We start from the raw sequence: 13,163 nt of genomic DNA on the forward strand, positions 1-13,163 counted from the left end.
ATAAGTTTCTAGGAGCTGGCTATCGATTTTAGATCATACAGATTGATGATCATTAAGTAAATTTCAGTATGTAATCAATAATAATGGAGCATAAATTAAGAAAGTCCAATATGATTCAACATATTTCATGTCAGTCTTGTGTTGGGACACATTTAGCATTTACAATACTAAGAAAAATAACATTCCGAAACTAATTTTGTAAGGGGCTCATTACAAGGATGTAGCTTTGTGAATTCGGTGTGGAAATTAAAACTCGTTTTTTCATTTTATCACTTTAGCTTGTGTAACATATTGTTGATAAAACAGTTTTCATATTGATACTAATAAATATTCCTTTCTGTTGAAAATGTTTCAGTTCAGCAATCTTCTTAGCCAGAACGAAGAGTTTCAGTTTTGGTTTGTTGCAAAATTTAAGAGCAGTATACTGTTATTGTTTTTCAAAATAAATAATTGAAAAGGCAGAGCATCATCATGTTGATTCTTTTTAGCATTGATAAAAAAGGCATAGGAACATTGCAGGCAGTCTCCCACGGTAAATGTAGATGTAATAATGGCTTGAATGAGCATTGTTTGAATTACTCTTCCTTAAAACGAAACACATCGATGTTGACAAAACTTCAGGATTTGTATTGATGTGCTCTAGTAAACCCTAACAAGAAAAAAATATTTGTGTCTTCAGTATGGACTACTGTAATGCTTAATTTCAAGTATAAAGTCCTTTTTATGTATCATGTTCAAAAACTATACATACTTCATTGTTCTGTTGGTGTATCTTGTTCAGTATTGTTGTTGTCTTGTTACCTTGTTGTCTTGATTTTGTCTCATGAATTTACATTTACCAAAAGAGAGATTGCCTGTTTCTTGAATTCAGATGAGTGTGAACCAGTTCAAAAGGCTGTGGCATTGCAGGGTCCAGTTTCACAAAGCTATCATAGTGCTATGACTGTCATAAGTCTATGTTACAGTATAGGAGGTAGGACCGTCATAGCGCTACGGTAGCTTTGTGAAACAGGGCCCAGTACATCAGAAACAGTTGTCATAAGTCCTGGATTTGTTTCTGTTTCACTGTGCATCCCTTTTAGTGTCAATCTTGCTTGCATAACTGGAGTTTGCATACACTATGTAAGGGAAGTAATACAAACTCTCTTTTTGTGTGGCCTTATAGAGAATGTCTCATTACCAATATACTCTGAGTATCTACATGTTGAGTTTCTCTATAACTTCCACATTGTATATACTCTAGATATCTATCTTGTCACCGTCTTTTCACAGCCTTGAATGTGTCATGACAGTAAAAAAAAATTGTGTACAGTATCATCATCATCATCATCCCATGTATCATGTTGTTCTTTGTGGTTTTGTTGACAGATTGTAAAAAGTCATGTGTGTTATGTCATTGAACAAGGATATTACTTGTATAAAATGTGTTTTACTTATAAAGATGAACTCATCCTTGAATTAAAGTTATTATTTTTAGCATTGTCAAATAAATGCTGCAGACAATAAGTTATTGGAATGTTTTTGAAGTCAAAGTAGTTTTATAGCAGTTCATATTGAGTTTGTGTTATGCTTTAAGCAGTGTTAAAATGGTGATATTGCATAGACATTTGTCAAGAAATGTCCTTGGCGTTATGAGGTCAGCTCTAGCCAACATGTATACAAACATATATACACGTGATGGAGGCATACTTTTAATGTTGATTATTTTTAGAAAAAGAAGATCTTAAAATGTTGCATTTATCTCTTGTCACTTTGAAATAGATAATCTACTGTGAAAAAATTGTATTCCTTTATTCATGTCAGAAACCAAGCCTGTACATATGCATGTCTGAAAGAAGCAAATATATGCAGCAATATAACTGGTTAATAAATGGATAGGAACCAAGACAAAACTTCAAATGTAAATTGTTTGATTATTTGTGCATTATGATCTGATACAAATGTAGGCTTTTCCATACACACACCTCAAATCTGTGCATGGTGATGCTCCAGGCTGTAAATCCATAGTGTCATATGATTACAAGATGCGAATATCCATGAGAATAGGTGTCCACATTTTCCATGAGAATTTCTGTATCATATATCCATATTGTATCAGGCAGCTATTTATATGGCAATAACAGTGAAATTCTCATGTTCAATGCATGGATTCAACTCAATATGACGCTTGACTTATTCAGGGTCATTGATTCAATGAAAGCTGACTTCACTGTATGCATTTAAAATGTTTTAAAATATTTTGTTTTCTTTAAGTTAATATGCATTTTAACTTAAGGCCATGCCAGACATTTTCTTGGACTTGTTCAAGTTTTAGAATTTTCAAGAACAGACAGTAAGTTGAACTCATTCATATTTTCATGTCATTTGTTGAGAATGTCAATTAAACGAAAACCATTGACACTAACATGCAGCTGAAATTGTTATTCTCAGGTGACCTTCATTTTCAGAAATACATAGGTTTATTTATATCCTTATCTTATGACCATTTTGACTTGACATCATGAAATACTGGTGTTGACATTATAGTGTAGTCCTATATATGTTCAACTGGGACAAAAGCCAGTGTGGAAGTTTGTTCATGCTGCAGGATTCTCTCACATAGAAGTCATATTGTTAATGCTTTTAGTCACCTAAACAGTGTTTTTGTAATGCCTTCAGTGATTCTTATTTATAGCAATATGAATTGGGAGTGCTCAATGATCAAATATAGATAGACGGTCATGCTCAGAGTCAGTTTTGGAAACGAGATTGGAGGTGATACTGATAGTCGAAACTGCACACTGATCATGATTTCCTAGACAAATTTGACGTTGGTATATTGTAACAGTTTGAGTGAACAATAAGCTTGTATTAACCCAGCGGCTCAGTGCTTCCTTCTGTGTTTGCAATACCAAAATACAATAGAACCTTGTGGATTCAAACTTGTTATGTTCATATGAAGCACTTCAAAGGATGTTGAGCAGAATTGGGGTTCTTTGTCATTATTTGAACCCTGCGTAAGTCACAGTTGCATGAGTCAATGTTTCACACAGCCAGTGTGTGTCAATCTGTTTTCTGCTCCTTTGTATCAAAGTACATGGTAATTGAACTTCACTGAGCCAAATGCTTGTCGTAAGAGGCGACTAAGGGGATCGCGTGGTCAGCCTTGCTGACTTGGTTGACACATGTCATCGGTTCCCAATTGCGCAGATCGATGCTCATGCTGTTGATCACTGGATTGTCTGAGGCTCGATTATTTACAGACTGCCGCCATATAGCTGGAATATTGCTGAGTGCAGCGTAAAACTAAACTCACTCACTCACTCACTGAGCCAAAGGATCTCCACACACTGGGTGAGTCAGTGATGCTGACATACAGTGACTACATAAACTGCTCTCTGCAAGCTTCTCACATTCACTATGATTCAGTTGAGATTGTAGTCTGTCTACAGTCCCTGAACCACATTATTTTCCATACTACCAAGCCCTATCTGCAGTGCTAAAGCCCTAAATAAAGCAAGTCAAGATTTCCTCAGGTTCTGAATCTCTGGTCTTCCTGAGGCTCCTTTTCAATTTAAATGGGCTTGTTTGTTTCTATCAAAATTATATATATTCAGAGACTAAGCATTAGTCTATTGAGATTGCTGTGTGATATCAGTTTATGTAAGGCTGCTAGTCAAACAGGTGACTGATCATAGGGAGTAACCTATTTCTAACTAGGCTCAACAAGTAAATCTCCCTATCTGTTTAAACACCATTGACTTCTATCTAACAATATATGTTGTTCCTGCATTAATAAATGACATCACATTTCTTACTTATTTTAGAACATGTTTCAGAGGTACAGATAAGCTGCGTATCTGCCTAAATTACGCAAATATTTATGTGAAAACTCAATTCCGATAAAGTCTGTTGCGTACGAGTATGCTTGAATTTTCGTAAATACTCAATACATTTGATCTTACATGCGTACACACAAAATAATATAACTGAGGTATATTGAGAGGTTCTATTTCAGCACATGAACTTGGTAACTTGCATTATTTTCTGATCGTTTCTCATATTACAGATCAAGTATAAATAACAAAGACGTAAACCAACATTTAAACTTTATTGTATAATTACAATTAATGGAAAATGGCAAACTACCCAATTGAATTTGAGTGTGGTGGGTACAATTTATTGACCCAAAAAGTTATCTGCAGCTCTGATGTTTTGTGATTGTCAGTTTGAAAATGGTCTCTTTTGGCATGTGATTCTATTTGTGGTACAATGGATGACCCAGATACATCACTAATCTGACGGGGCAGTGGGGTAGCCTAGTGGTTAAAGCGTTCGCTCGTCACACCGAAGATCTGGATTCGATTCCCCACATGGGTACAATGTGTGAAACCCATTTCTAGTGTCCCCCGCTGTGATATTGCTGGAATATTGCTAAAAGCGGCGTAAAACTTAACTCACTCGCTCACTAATCTAGCATGTTTATGCACAGTGTCACGAGTGGTTTAGTTGTCTCAGATGCAATAATTTGCTGTGTAGAGGAGTGTTTTCTTGAGCATGCCATGAAGTTCTTTGATTCACAGACTATGGTACTACATGCATGTAGGTTTGTTCACACTATACCTGCGCTCTTATCACTCAGAGCCTACCTCTTATATCAGTCCTACAGGTCATAACGGATATACTTTTCCAAGTGTTGTTACAACTAACTCATTGTTTGTAATTCTACTCACTTTGACTCCCCAATTATCTCTCCTTCAGAAGAACTGAATGTCAAGTTGAGTTTGCAAGGTTTCACTGTATATGTGCATATAGTACATCTGGAGCTTCAGTCACATGAAGAGTCATTTCTAGAAATGCCACCCACTATCAGTATTCTGTTAGTAGATATCAGTTGTCATTTGTAAGCATTGATATTTGTTTGTGTTAACGAAGTTCAATACAGTCATGTATATGCCGTTAGACATGTCTTTGTGGAGTTCAAATAAAACATGCTTTGTAATATGCAAGTGTATCATACCTGTTTTTAAACGTCAGAAAAGTGATTAGAACATTGCTAGTCTAAGTATATTGTTATGCAAGTTAATGTCTGAGGAATCTCTTTCATAGTAAATGTATCCAGACATGCTAGTCCCTTATGAGTATGTTTTCCAGAATTCCTTTCCCATGCTGTATCCTAGTCCCCACTTTCTTCTCATTTCACTGATACATACAGTAATGGTTGATATTCTCTGCTATGTGAAACAATGGTTATTCTTGCTTTATTACCCTTTGTAAATTCTCTTCAGTTCTAAACGGGCGGTGGGGTAGCCCAGTGGTTAAAGCATTCACTCGTCACGCTGAAGGCCCAGGATCGATTCCCCACATGGGCACATTGTGTGAAGCCCATTTCTGGTGTCCCCTGCCGTGATATTGCTGGAATATTGCGAAAAGCGGCGTAAAAACCCAACTCACTCACTCAGTTCTACACAAGTTTATTTGTGTACTTGACACTAAGCAAAACATCCTATATGTATTTCCATTTGGAAGCTTTGGGTCAAGTAAAGCAGGATTTGTGGGATTTCACCAACATTATTCTTTTAGTTATTATTCTTTGCAGTGCAGGCAAGTTGTATCTTACTGCACAATGAAATATATAGAAGTTCAAATGAGCAAATCAGTCCTGTGTAAACCTTAAACATTAATAGGATTTGGTAGGTCTTGTTATGTTTTGTTTCTCATGTGCTAATGTTTAGCTTAACTAGATGCAAGGTCTACGGAAGCTGATGTTGAGGGTGTTGTCTATCAATCCATCTTCTGTCCGTCTTTTTCCAAACAACAAAGTCAGATGAGCTGAGAAGTAGTGCAAATGATTTTGTCCTTTTTGTAGAAATCAAGCTATGGACAAAATTAACATGTCTGTTATCATTACCATTGCCTTTGCAGGGCATTTAGAAGTGATACACACCATACTAATTTTCAGGGGATATGGGGAGTGTCAACATCATCACGACACCTGCTGTCAATAAAAACACCCAACAAATCTGCACAGTGTTTTTCTCTCAATTTGGGCTTGTTTAGTGGTTATAGTCCGTTTGATATCATTTTAGACTGATGAAGTGCTCACTAACACAAAATCTAATAACTGCAACAAAACCAACTTTTGCACAGTAAACAGTCCAATGGAATCGACAGACCAACTCTGATAATTTGTATCACAATTTTGGACACCCGACTAAAAGTTGTTTAACAAACAATCATTATTTTGTGTCTAGAATCCATATATTTACGGTGAGCTACAAAACCTTGTAATCTTTTCCTCGCAACAATAGAATGTATTATAATGACTCATGTATGTCATCTACTGTAACCCTTGTATTCAATCCAGTTATTCAAAGTGATGTCTTCCTTTCAGTGAAATTGTAATACTGAAAATATTTGCATTGCAGTATTTAACTTTTCTGCAGCCAGTATTGTATCCTGTTTACTTCTTTCCTTGTGGAGATTTCTGTTAATATCATTAATGTTGGAAATATTTAATAGTCTCCAATTGTTGTGATGTTAATCACGGCCTACTGAAGAAGTGTCATCATTGGAACTAGCCTGTAGCAATATGTACTTCACAAGTGACAGAAAATCAGGGAAATGATCACAGTAATCCTTCTTATCACTTTTGTGTAACTGTTTGCAGTGGTGAGTTGAGAGCTTGCTCTCTTGTTTGAATCCCAGGTAACTATGATATGGAACCTTGGTTTAGTGGCACCATAACATGCTGTGTGGCAAGGTATGTTCATGCCACATTAAGCTGACATCACAAGTAATTGTTCAATACAGTCTAAGTAAACTTAGGCTCAATCCAAGTAAACTTAGGCTCAGTATTATTCGTTACACAGCTATACGGAGTCTAACAAACCCTAGTAGAAGGTCGCGTCAGCTAGCCTATGCCCGCTCAATCAGATGATATATGGTGATATATAACCATTTAGATGATAAGTACCATTTTTAAGTTTTCAAGATTCCTGCAATTTACGCCCCCTTTAACCAAATACTCCATTTCAAATTTTCAGTAATTTCATATTCTATAACCTTTTCTTGAAATTTTAAGCTATAGGTTGGTATACATTTAGTTACAAGTATTTCAGGAATGTAAATACCTGATGTAATGAAACAAAAGATAAGCAATCCCTAATTTTCTGCCACTTGTATGTAATTGTTTTTGTTATCTTTGTGTGGTTCTAAACATTGTTCAAACTGGAAAATATCTTAGTGGTACTACTACCATGACAAATTCCACCTTAGGTTCAAGTGCCTTTACATGAGAACTATTTTGTGAAAATAATGACACTTGTTTATCCAATTATGAATTTTGTTTGTATATTTGTCAGACATTGTGAACATGGTTCACTTTTACCTAGTCTTGTTTTCTTCATCTTATCTGAACCAAAGGCCCAAATGAATTTATGGTCTTGCTTCTTTGTCATATGCTTGTGGAAAGCATCATTCAGCTAGGATGACAAACATATATTCACCAAAGATCACCAAATTATGGTTGGTTCAGTAATAAACTGTTAATATAACATTGATTCAGACTGCTTGTGTTTATTTTTATTAACTTTGTTGATAATATTCATTTCGAGCCAAAATATCAAAGGCTTCACATTCTTTAATAATACTGAGTTACAAACTTCATGATGTATTAAATAATAATGAGCTATAGAACATTTAGTTGCAATTTCTTATCAGAAAGGGACATATTTTTATTACTGTTATCATTTAAGATTTCATTGATAATCCAAGTTGAAATTACTGAGAAGTAATATTGCATATTTCAATTACTTAAATTCAATTATATGTATCCTGCTAAAAAAAATATTCTTTGAATGAAGAAATCCTCTACATTCAGTACTGATGTATGAACAGATATGTCCATGTGCAGATAGCTGATACAGATAAATTACCTTCACCTGACAGGCTCCAAATTTGCTCCTATGTTCGAAGTATGTGTATTGCTAAACAACTGTGCTCTATTTAACTGTGATGTATTTATAGGCCTTTTGTGGGTCAATATCTAATGGTTTGTATATGTTTTCGTTTATCCACGTCATTTAATGTATGCAGGCATTGGACTCTGCCTTGTATTTAACATGATGTTTCATTCTACATATTTTGAATATTGTGGGAACAGAATTTTAGGTAAAATGTTGAATATGTATTCAGTATGTATATGATGATATAACAACATATGTTTCTCACAATGAGGAACTCAGATACAGGATAAGAATGAGCTACAGGCAAGACTCTTATCACTCTCCAAAGTAAACAGACTCATAGACAGTTTGGTAAGTCTGTTATCACAAAGTTTAGTAGGGCAAAGGACTCAGGTCACATGCATCGTTTTACACAGCAGAAAATCAGTTATGTTTGATTTGAAATCCCCATACACCTATCAGTGTTAGAATTTAAGACATTATAGAATAAACTAATGTATGTATATATGTTAATTTCTGTGTACTGTACATTAGATGAGCTAAATATGAAGATATTACTTGTTATGGTTGTTGATTACCAGTTACACATTATGCATAGTTTGTGCTAATTTATGCTAGAGATAAGGAGATAAGTGCTGGAGGTACCTCATGCAACCATATGGTATACCGCAACTTATTTTCAAATGGGGTTTATTCCAAGTTGAGTGATAATAAATTGTTTTATAAAAATAAATATATTGCCTTTCCTTATTTGTGATATTTCCATGATTTGTCAACTCTTTTTTGTGACTTCAGTTGTGTTGCTGTTTTTGCTGCGTATAGAGCATATATGGTGTTATGTCATTCTTTAAAATATCTGACATGCAAAAACTTGTTGATATGACATCAGATAAGACCCTCAATGTATAGAATAATGAATGGTTTGCAATTTCTTCCTGCAAAAGTCATCATATTTAATCCCGCTAAATGTGTTAAGCCCATTTGTTTCAGTGATCATACTTAGTAGACCACAATATATTCAGTTTGTTTAAGTACTGTTAACAAGAATAACCCCTGAGCAGTATGTATTCTCTCTCACTCACTCACTCACTTACACACACACACCACCAGATGTATCTAAGACATTGGCAAACCAGACTCACTCACTCATTCCAAGTCTTGAACCATATTTCAGTTATATACTGGCAAGTCTACTTGCTGTGGGAGGATGTTTAATGTCTCAGTCAGAGTCCCATCTGGGCATAAGAAACTAGCATGAGCAAATATTAGAACCTTTGATTTGTAGTTTAACACCACACTCGGCAATATTCCAGCTATGTGGTGGCAATCTGTAAAAAATTGAGTCTGGACCAGACAATCCAGTGATCAACATCATGAGCATCGGTCTATGAAATTGCCTCAACCAAGACGGGCGGAGTCTGACACATAGGGGAACATGACACATAGTTATCTAACTCAGTGGACCTACTCACCAGGAGTCTCTAGTGACAATATTTGTTGGCGACTGAGGATCTACTTTCCAAGACACCACAGGAATGAAAGCCAAAAGTGGTGTCTTAGATGTCTGTGTGTTTAAGTATTCACAGGTGTCCAACAACAGATTTAAAACAGAAGATAAAATGCTGAAAAATACATTTATGTTCCAAACAAATAACAGACACTATAAACTATAGAAAACTATACACATGCAGCCTTGGAAATTCTATCTTTTAAAGGCTCTCCCATTGACAAATCAAAAGAGGCGCGTGCGATTATACGTCTTCTCAGAAGAGAAACCTGTTCCGGAAGAGGAGTCTTCTGGGTTATATCGAATAGCCGAAAGCCGTGCTCTTCTGCTCGCTCTAAAGCTCGTGAATGAGAAGAGCGGGAAGTACTTCCGAGAAGAGAAGCGTGCAAATCAAACATCCGGAAGAGTCCACTTCGAGAAGTGTAAATCACACGCACCACAGTTCTAAGGGTTTGGAGCTGATCCAGCCTGAACAAGACAAAAATGTATTTACTATTACATTTTCTGTCAGTAATATTCAATCTGTAGCAAACTTGTAGCATCAAGACCTGGTTCAGAATTCTTGCCCTCAATTGCTGCTTGTGAATGACGACTACCATAACTGGATTTGTACTTGTCCTCTACACAATTGAGTTGTCTTGGGTGAGCGGACAAGCTGGAATTTGAAAGGCTGCACTTACATACAAACTTATTTTTCAATAGTTCAAAATTGTTAAAAGTAGGAAAAAGTATCCTGAGATAAGCTAAAATGTGACACAAGTCATGGAAAGGTTATCCATTAATGGACTAGCCGTATAAGTCAGAATCCTTGTGTTCTATAGAAAAAAATACTGTAATGCTCTCTGTGGCAATCTCAAGTCCAGGATGATTCTATATTAGTAAGGCAAGCCAAAACAATATTCTTGTTTGCAGGGGAAATAACTGATTAAGCAGAGAGTGAGGATTTATGTTTTGGGTTATTTTGAAAGTAAAAAATGTGACCTCTTGATGGTATGCCACTTACTGCTCAATGTGAAACATGTTGGGGTCAAGTGCAAAAGGTTAAGTTCCAGGTTTAGTATTTTTAAATATATGATGTAGGGGCAAATTTTTGAGTGAGCAGGTCATTGAAAGAGACCATTATTTAACAAGCCAGACAGTTTTATAAGCTGATGCAGTCATGTGTCTGATCTGGAGGCTGCTATGACACTAAGAGCCTGCAGTCAGCAATATTCAAGCAGTGTGGGGCAATAAATCTATAAATAATCAAATCTAGGCCAATCAAAGCAAAGGTAGATAACATCATGAATAACAATCCATGCCATACACAACATGATCATTTAGAACACACATCAAATGATTTCCTGCCTGAGACGCCTGAGGTTCCCCAAAGAGACAAGCAAGGTGTACTGTGTACCTACTCTTCAATTCAGAGAATCAAGCATGAACTGCTGAGTAAATGAAACTACACTACTCAACTTGAGGTAAGGATCGCCCTCGGACACAAACCTTATACGTCAAGTGTATATTTAATTAGAATTATCAGCATCCCTGACAAAAGTATATGCCGTACTGATCCATCATGATCGTAAATTCTTATCATAAATTCTCAGAATTGAAGAACAACAAAGTATTTCATACCATGACACATTAACGTAAGTAATTTGAAGGAATAAGGTATTCTTGTGCGTAATATAGCTTTAGGTTTCATATCACCACGTGACCATACCGTAGGGCACTGATACAGTATATCTGACCAAACTAGATGTCCCAGACACTCATTAAAAGGCAATGGGGCAAATGCTGAGATGTCATAGATGATGTCAGTCTCCAGCAACATTCAAACAGTCCTTCACACCATACATTATACTGTACTGTTCCCAAAGAGTGAATGAGTGAGTTGGGATTTATGCCGCTTTAACCAATATTCCAGCAACATCACGGCAGGGGACATCAGAAATGAGCTTCATACATCGTACTCATGTGGGGAATTGAACCCTCATCCTTGGTGAGACAATCAAACGTTACAACCACTAGGCTACCCTACAGCCGGTTGGAGTGAGTATTCAATAAAAGGAATGATGTGAGATGAAACTGGGTTTGATATTGTGTTATCACAAGGTTGTCACACTTTCGAAGCAATGTATGGTTGTGTGTGCATATGAATATGCCACTCAGACACAGCAAACTGACTCGGAACTGACCGATTCCTCTTTCATACTCAGCAGTGTGTAACAGGATGACAACAAATATACTTTTACGTCTTTTGGTTCAGCTGTGTGAGGGAGTGAGCGAGTATGGTTTTAAGCCACTTTTCGCAATATTCAATTTCCAGCAATATCACGGAAGGGAACACCAGAAAAGGACTTCACACGTTATTTCACACCTATGTGGGGAATCAAACCCAGGTCTGCTACTGACTAAACAGCAGGAATGTATTAACGATATGTAGTCAACAAGAGGATTTTGGTCTGTTTTTGAGGTACGTTGGCCTTCCTCGGGTATTACAAACCTGGACAGGTGGGTGGATGGATCATTTTTCTCTATGTATTTACCGTATTTTTTGCACTATTACCCGCTCCTGAATATTACCCACACCCCAGTTTTGAAGTAAATCTCCACTACACAGTCTACACATAACCTGCACCTTACTATTACCCGCAACCTTTTGTGCGATTCAGTGTAAAACTAAAAGTAAGACGCTGAATATCTTTCAGTAGCCAGGATCTAGCGTACCTTTATTGGGAGTTGCCTTCATGAGGTTTTCAAAATCGTTATAATTTGTTATCCTTCTTCTTTGTTATATCCTTTTTTCCATATTATTTGTAGTAATAAATTGTCACTATTAGTGTCGTTGACCGATTGAACATCGTGTGGCTGACGGATGCGTCGCGTCGCCATTTTAGAAGTAGACCGCACCGAATGGACAAATATTGTAGTAAATTCATGTTTCAGATAACTTTAATAATCTTTCGGGATAAATCATCATGATTTCTTCTGAATAATAAAAATAATCCATTGTCGTTATTACAGCAGTTTTAGAGGGAAACAGATGCGGGTAATAGTGCAAAAAATAAGGTAGTGTTCGTCACAGACAAATAATTGATATCAATTCAATAATCCAATTGGTGTGAAAAATAGGATATAAAATAAAAACATGTTCTTTGGAGTCAACAGGCATTTTATACCCATCACACAGGATCTGTATTCAATCAATCCAAGTTTCAGGTACAGTGGTCCCTTAATCACATGTTTAAGTGAGTGAGTATAGTTTTACATCGTTTTCAGCAATATTCCAGCAATATCACGGCGGGGAATGCCAGAAAATGGGCTTCACACATTACCCATGTGGGGAATCGAACCCGGGTCTTCAGCATGACGGAACAATTGCTTTAACCACTAGGCTACCCCACCACCCCAACATGTTTAAGTCTCTCCATGGCAGTCAGCTGACAGTAACATTAAGAGTGAGTGAGTAAGGTGAGTTTAACACCACTTTTAACATTATTCCAGATAGATCTTGGTGTGTCAGCTTAATGTGGGTCAAAAGTCCAAACTGATGCAGGTCAGACATTTACCACTTTGCTGACGAAACCTTGAAACTTATTTGGGCCAACTGGGGAAATGAAGGAATCATAGGTGCATGGCATGCCATAGGGACATAACTCTGCACAGTGCAACCAGCATAAACATTCAGTGTAATTTGACTGGATGTCTGTCAAAGGATGAAG

The 13,163-nt window shown here is 36.5% G+C and overlaps 1 long non-coding RNA gene across 1 annotated transcript; it reads right to left on the reverse strand.

Moving 5' to 3' along the window:
- Nucleotides 1–9,566: 9,566 nt before the first annotated feature.
- LOC124269509 lies at nt 9,567–11,918 on the reverse strand. The gene is made up of 2 exons (XR_006896533.1): nt 11,564–11,918; nt 9,567–11,526 (listed from the first exon to the last, which is right to left on the reverse strand). It is a non-coding gene; the product is annotated as an uncharacterized LOC124269509 (long non-coding RNA).
- Between the last annotated feature and the right edge of the window lie 1,245 nt (nt 11,919–13,163).

The sequence above is a fragment of the Haliotis rubra genome, unplaced genomic scaffold (assembly GCF_003918875.1).
Source record: "Haliotis rubra isolate DU_JTF1 unplaced genomic scaffold, ASM391887v1 Scf1, whole genome shotgun sequence".
Lineage (NCBI taxonomy): Eukaryota > Metazoa > Mollusca > Gastropoda > Lepetellida > Haliotidae > Haliotis > Haliotis rubra.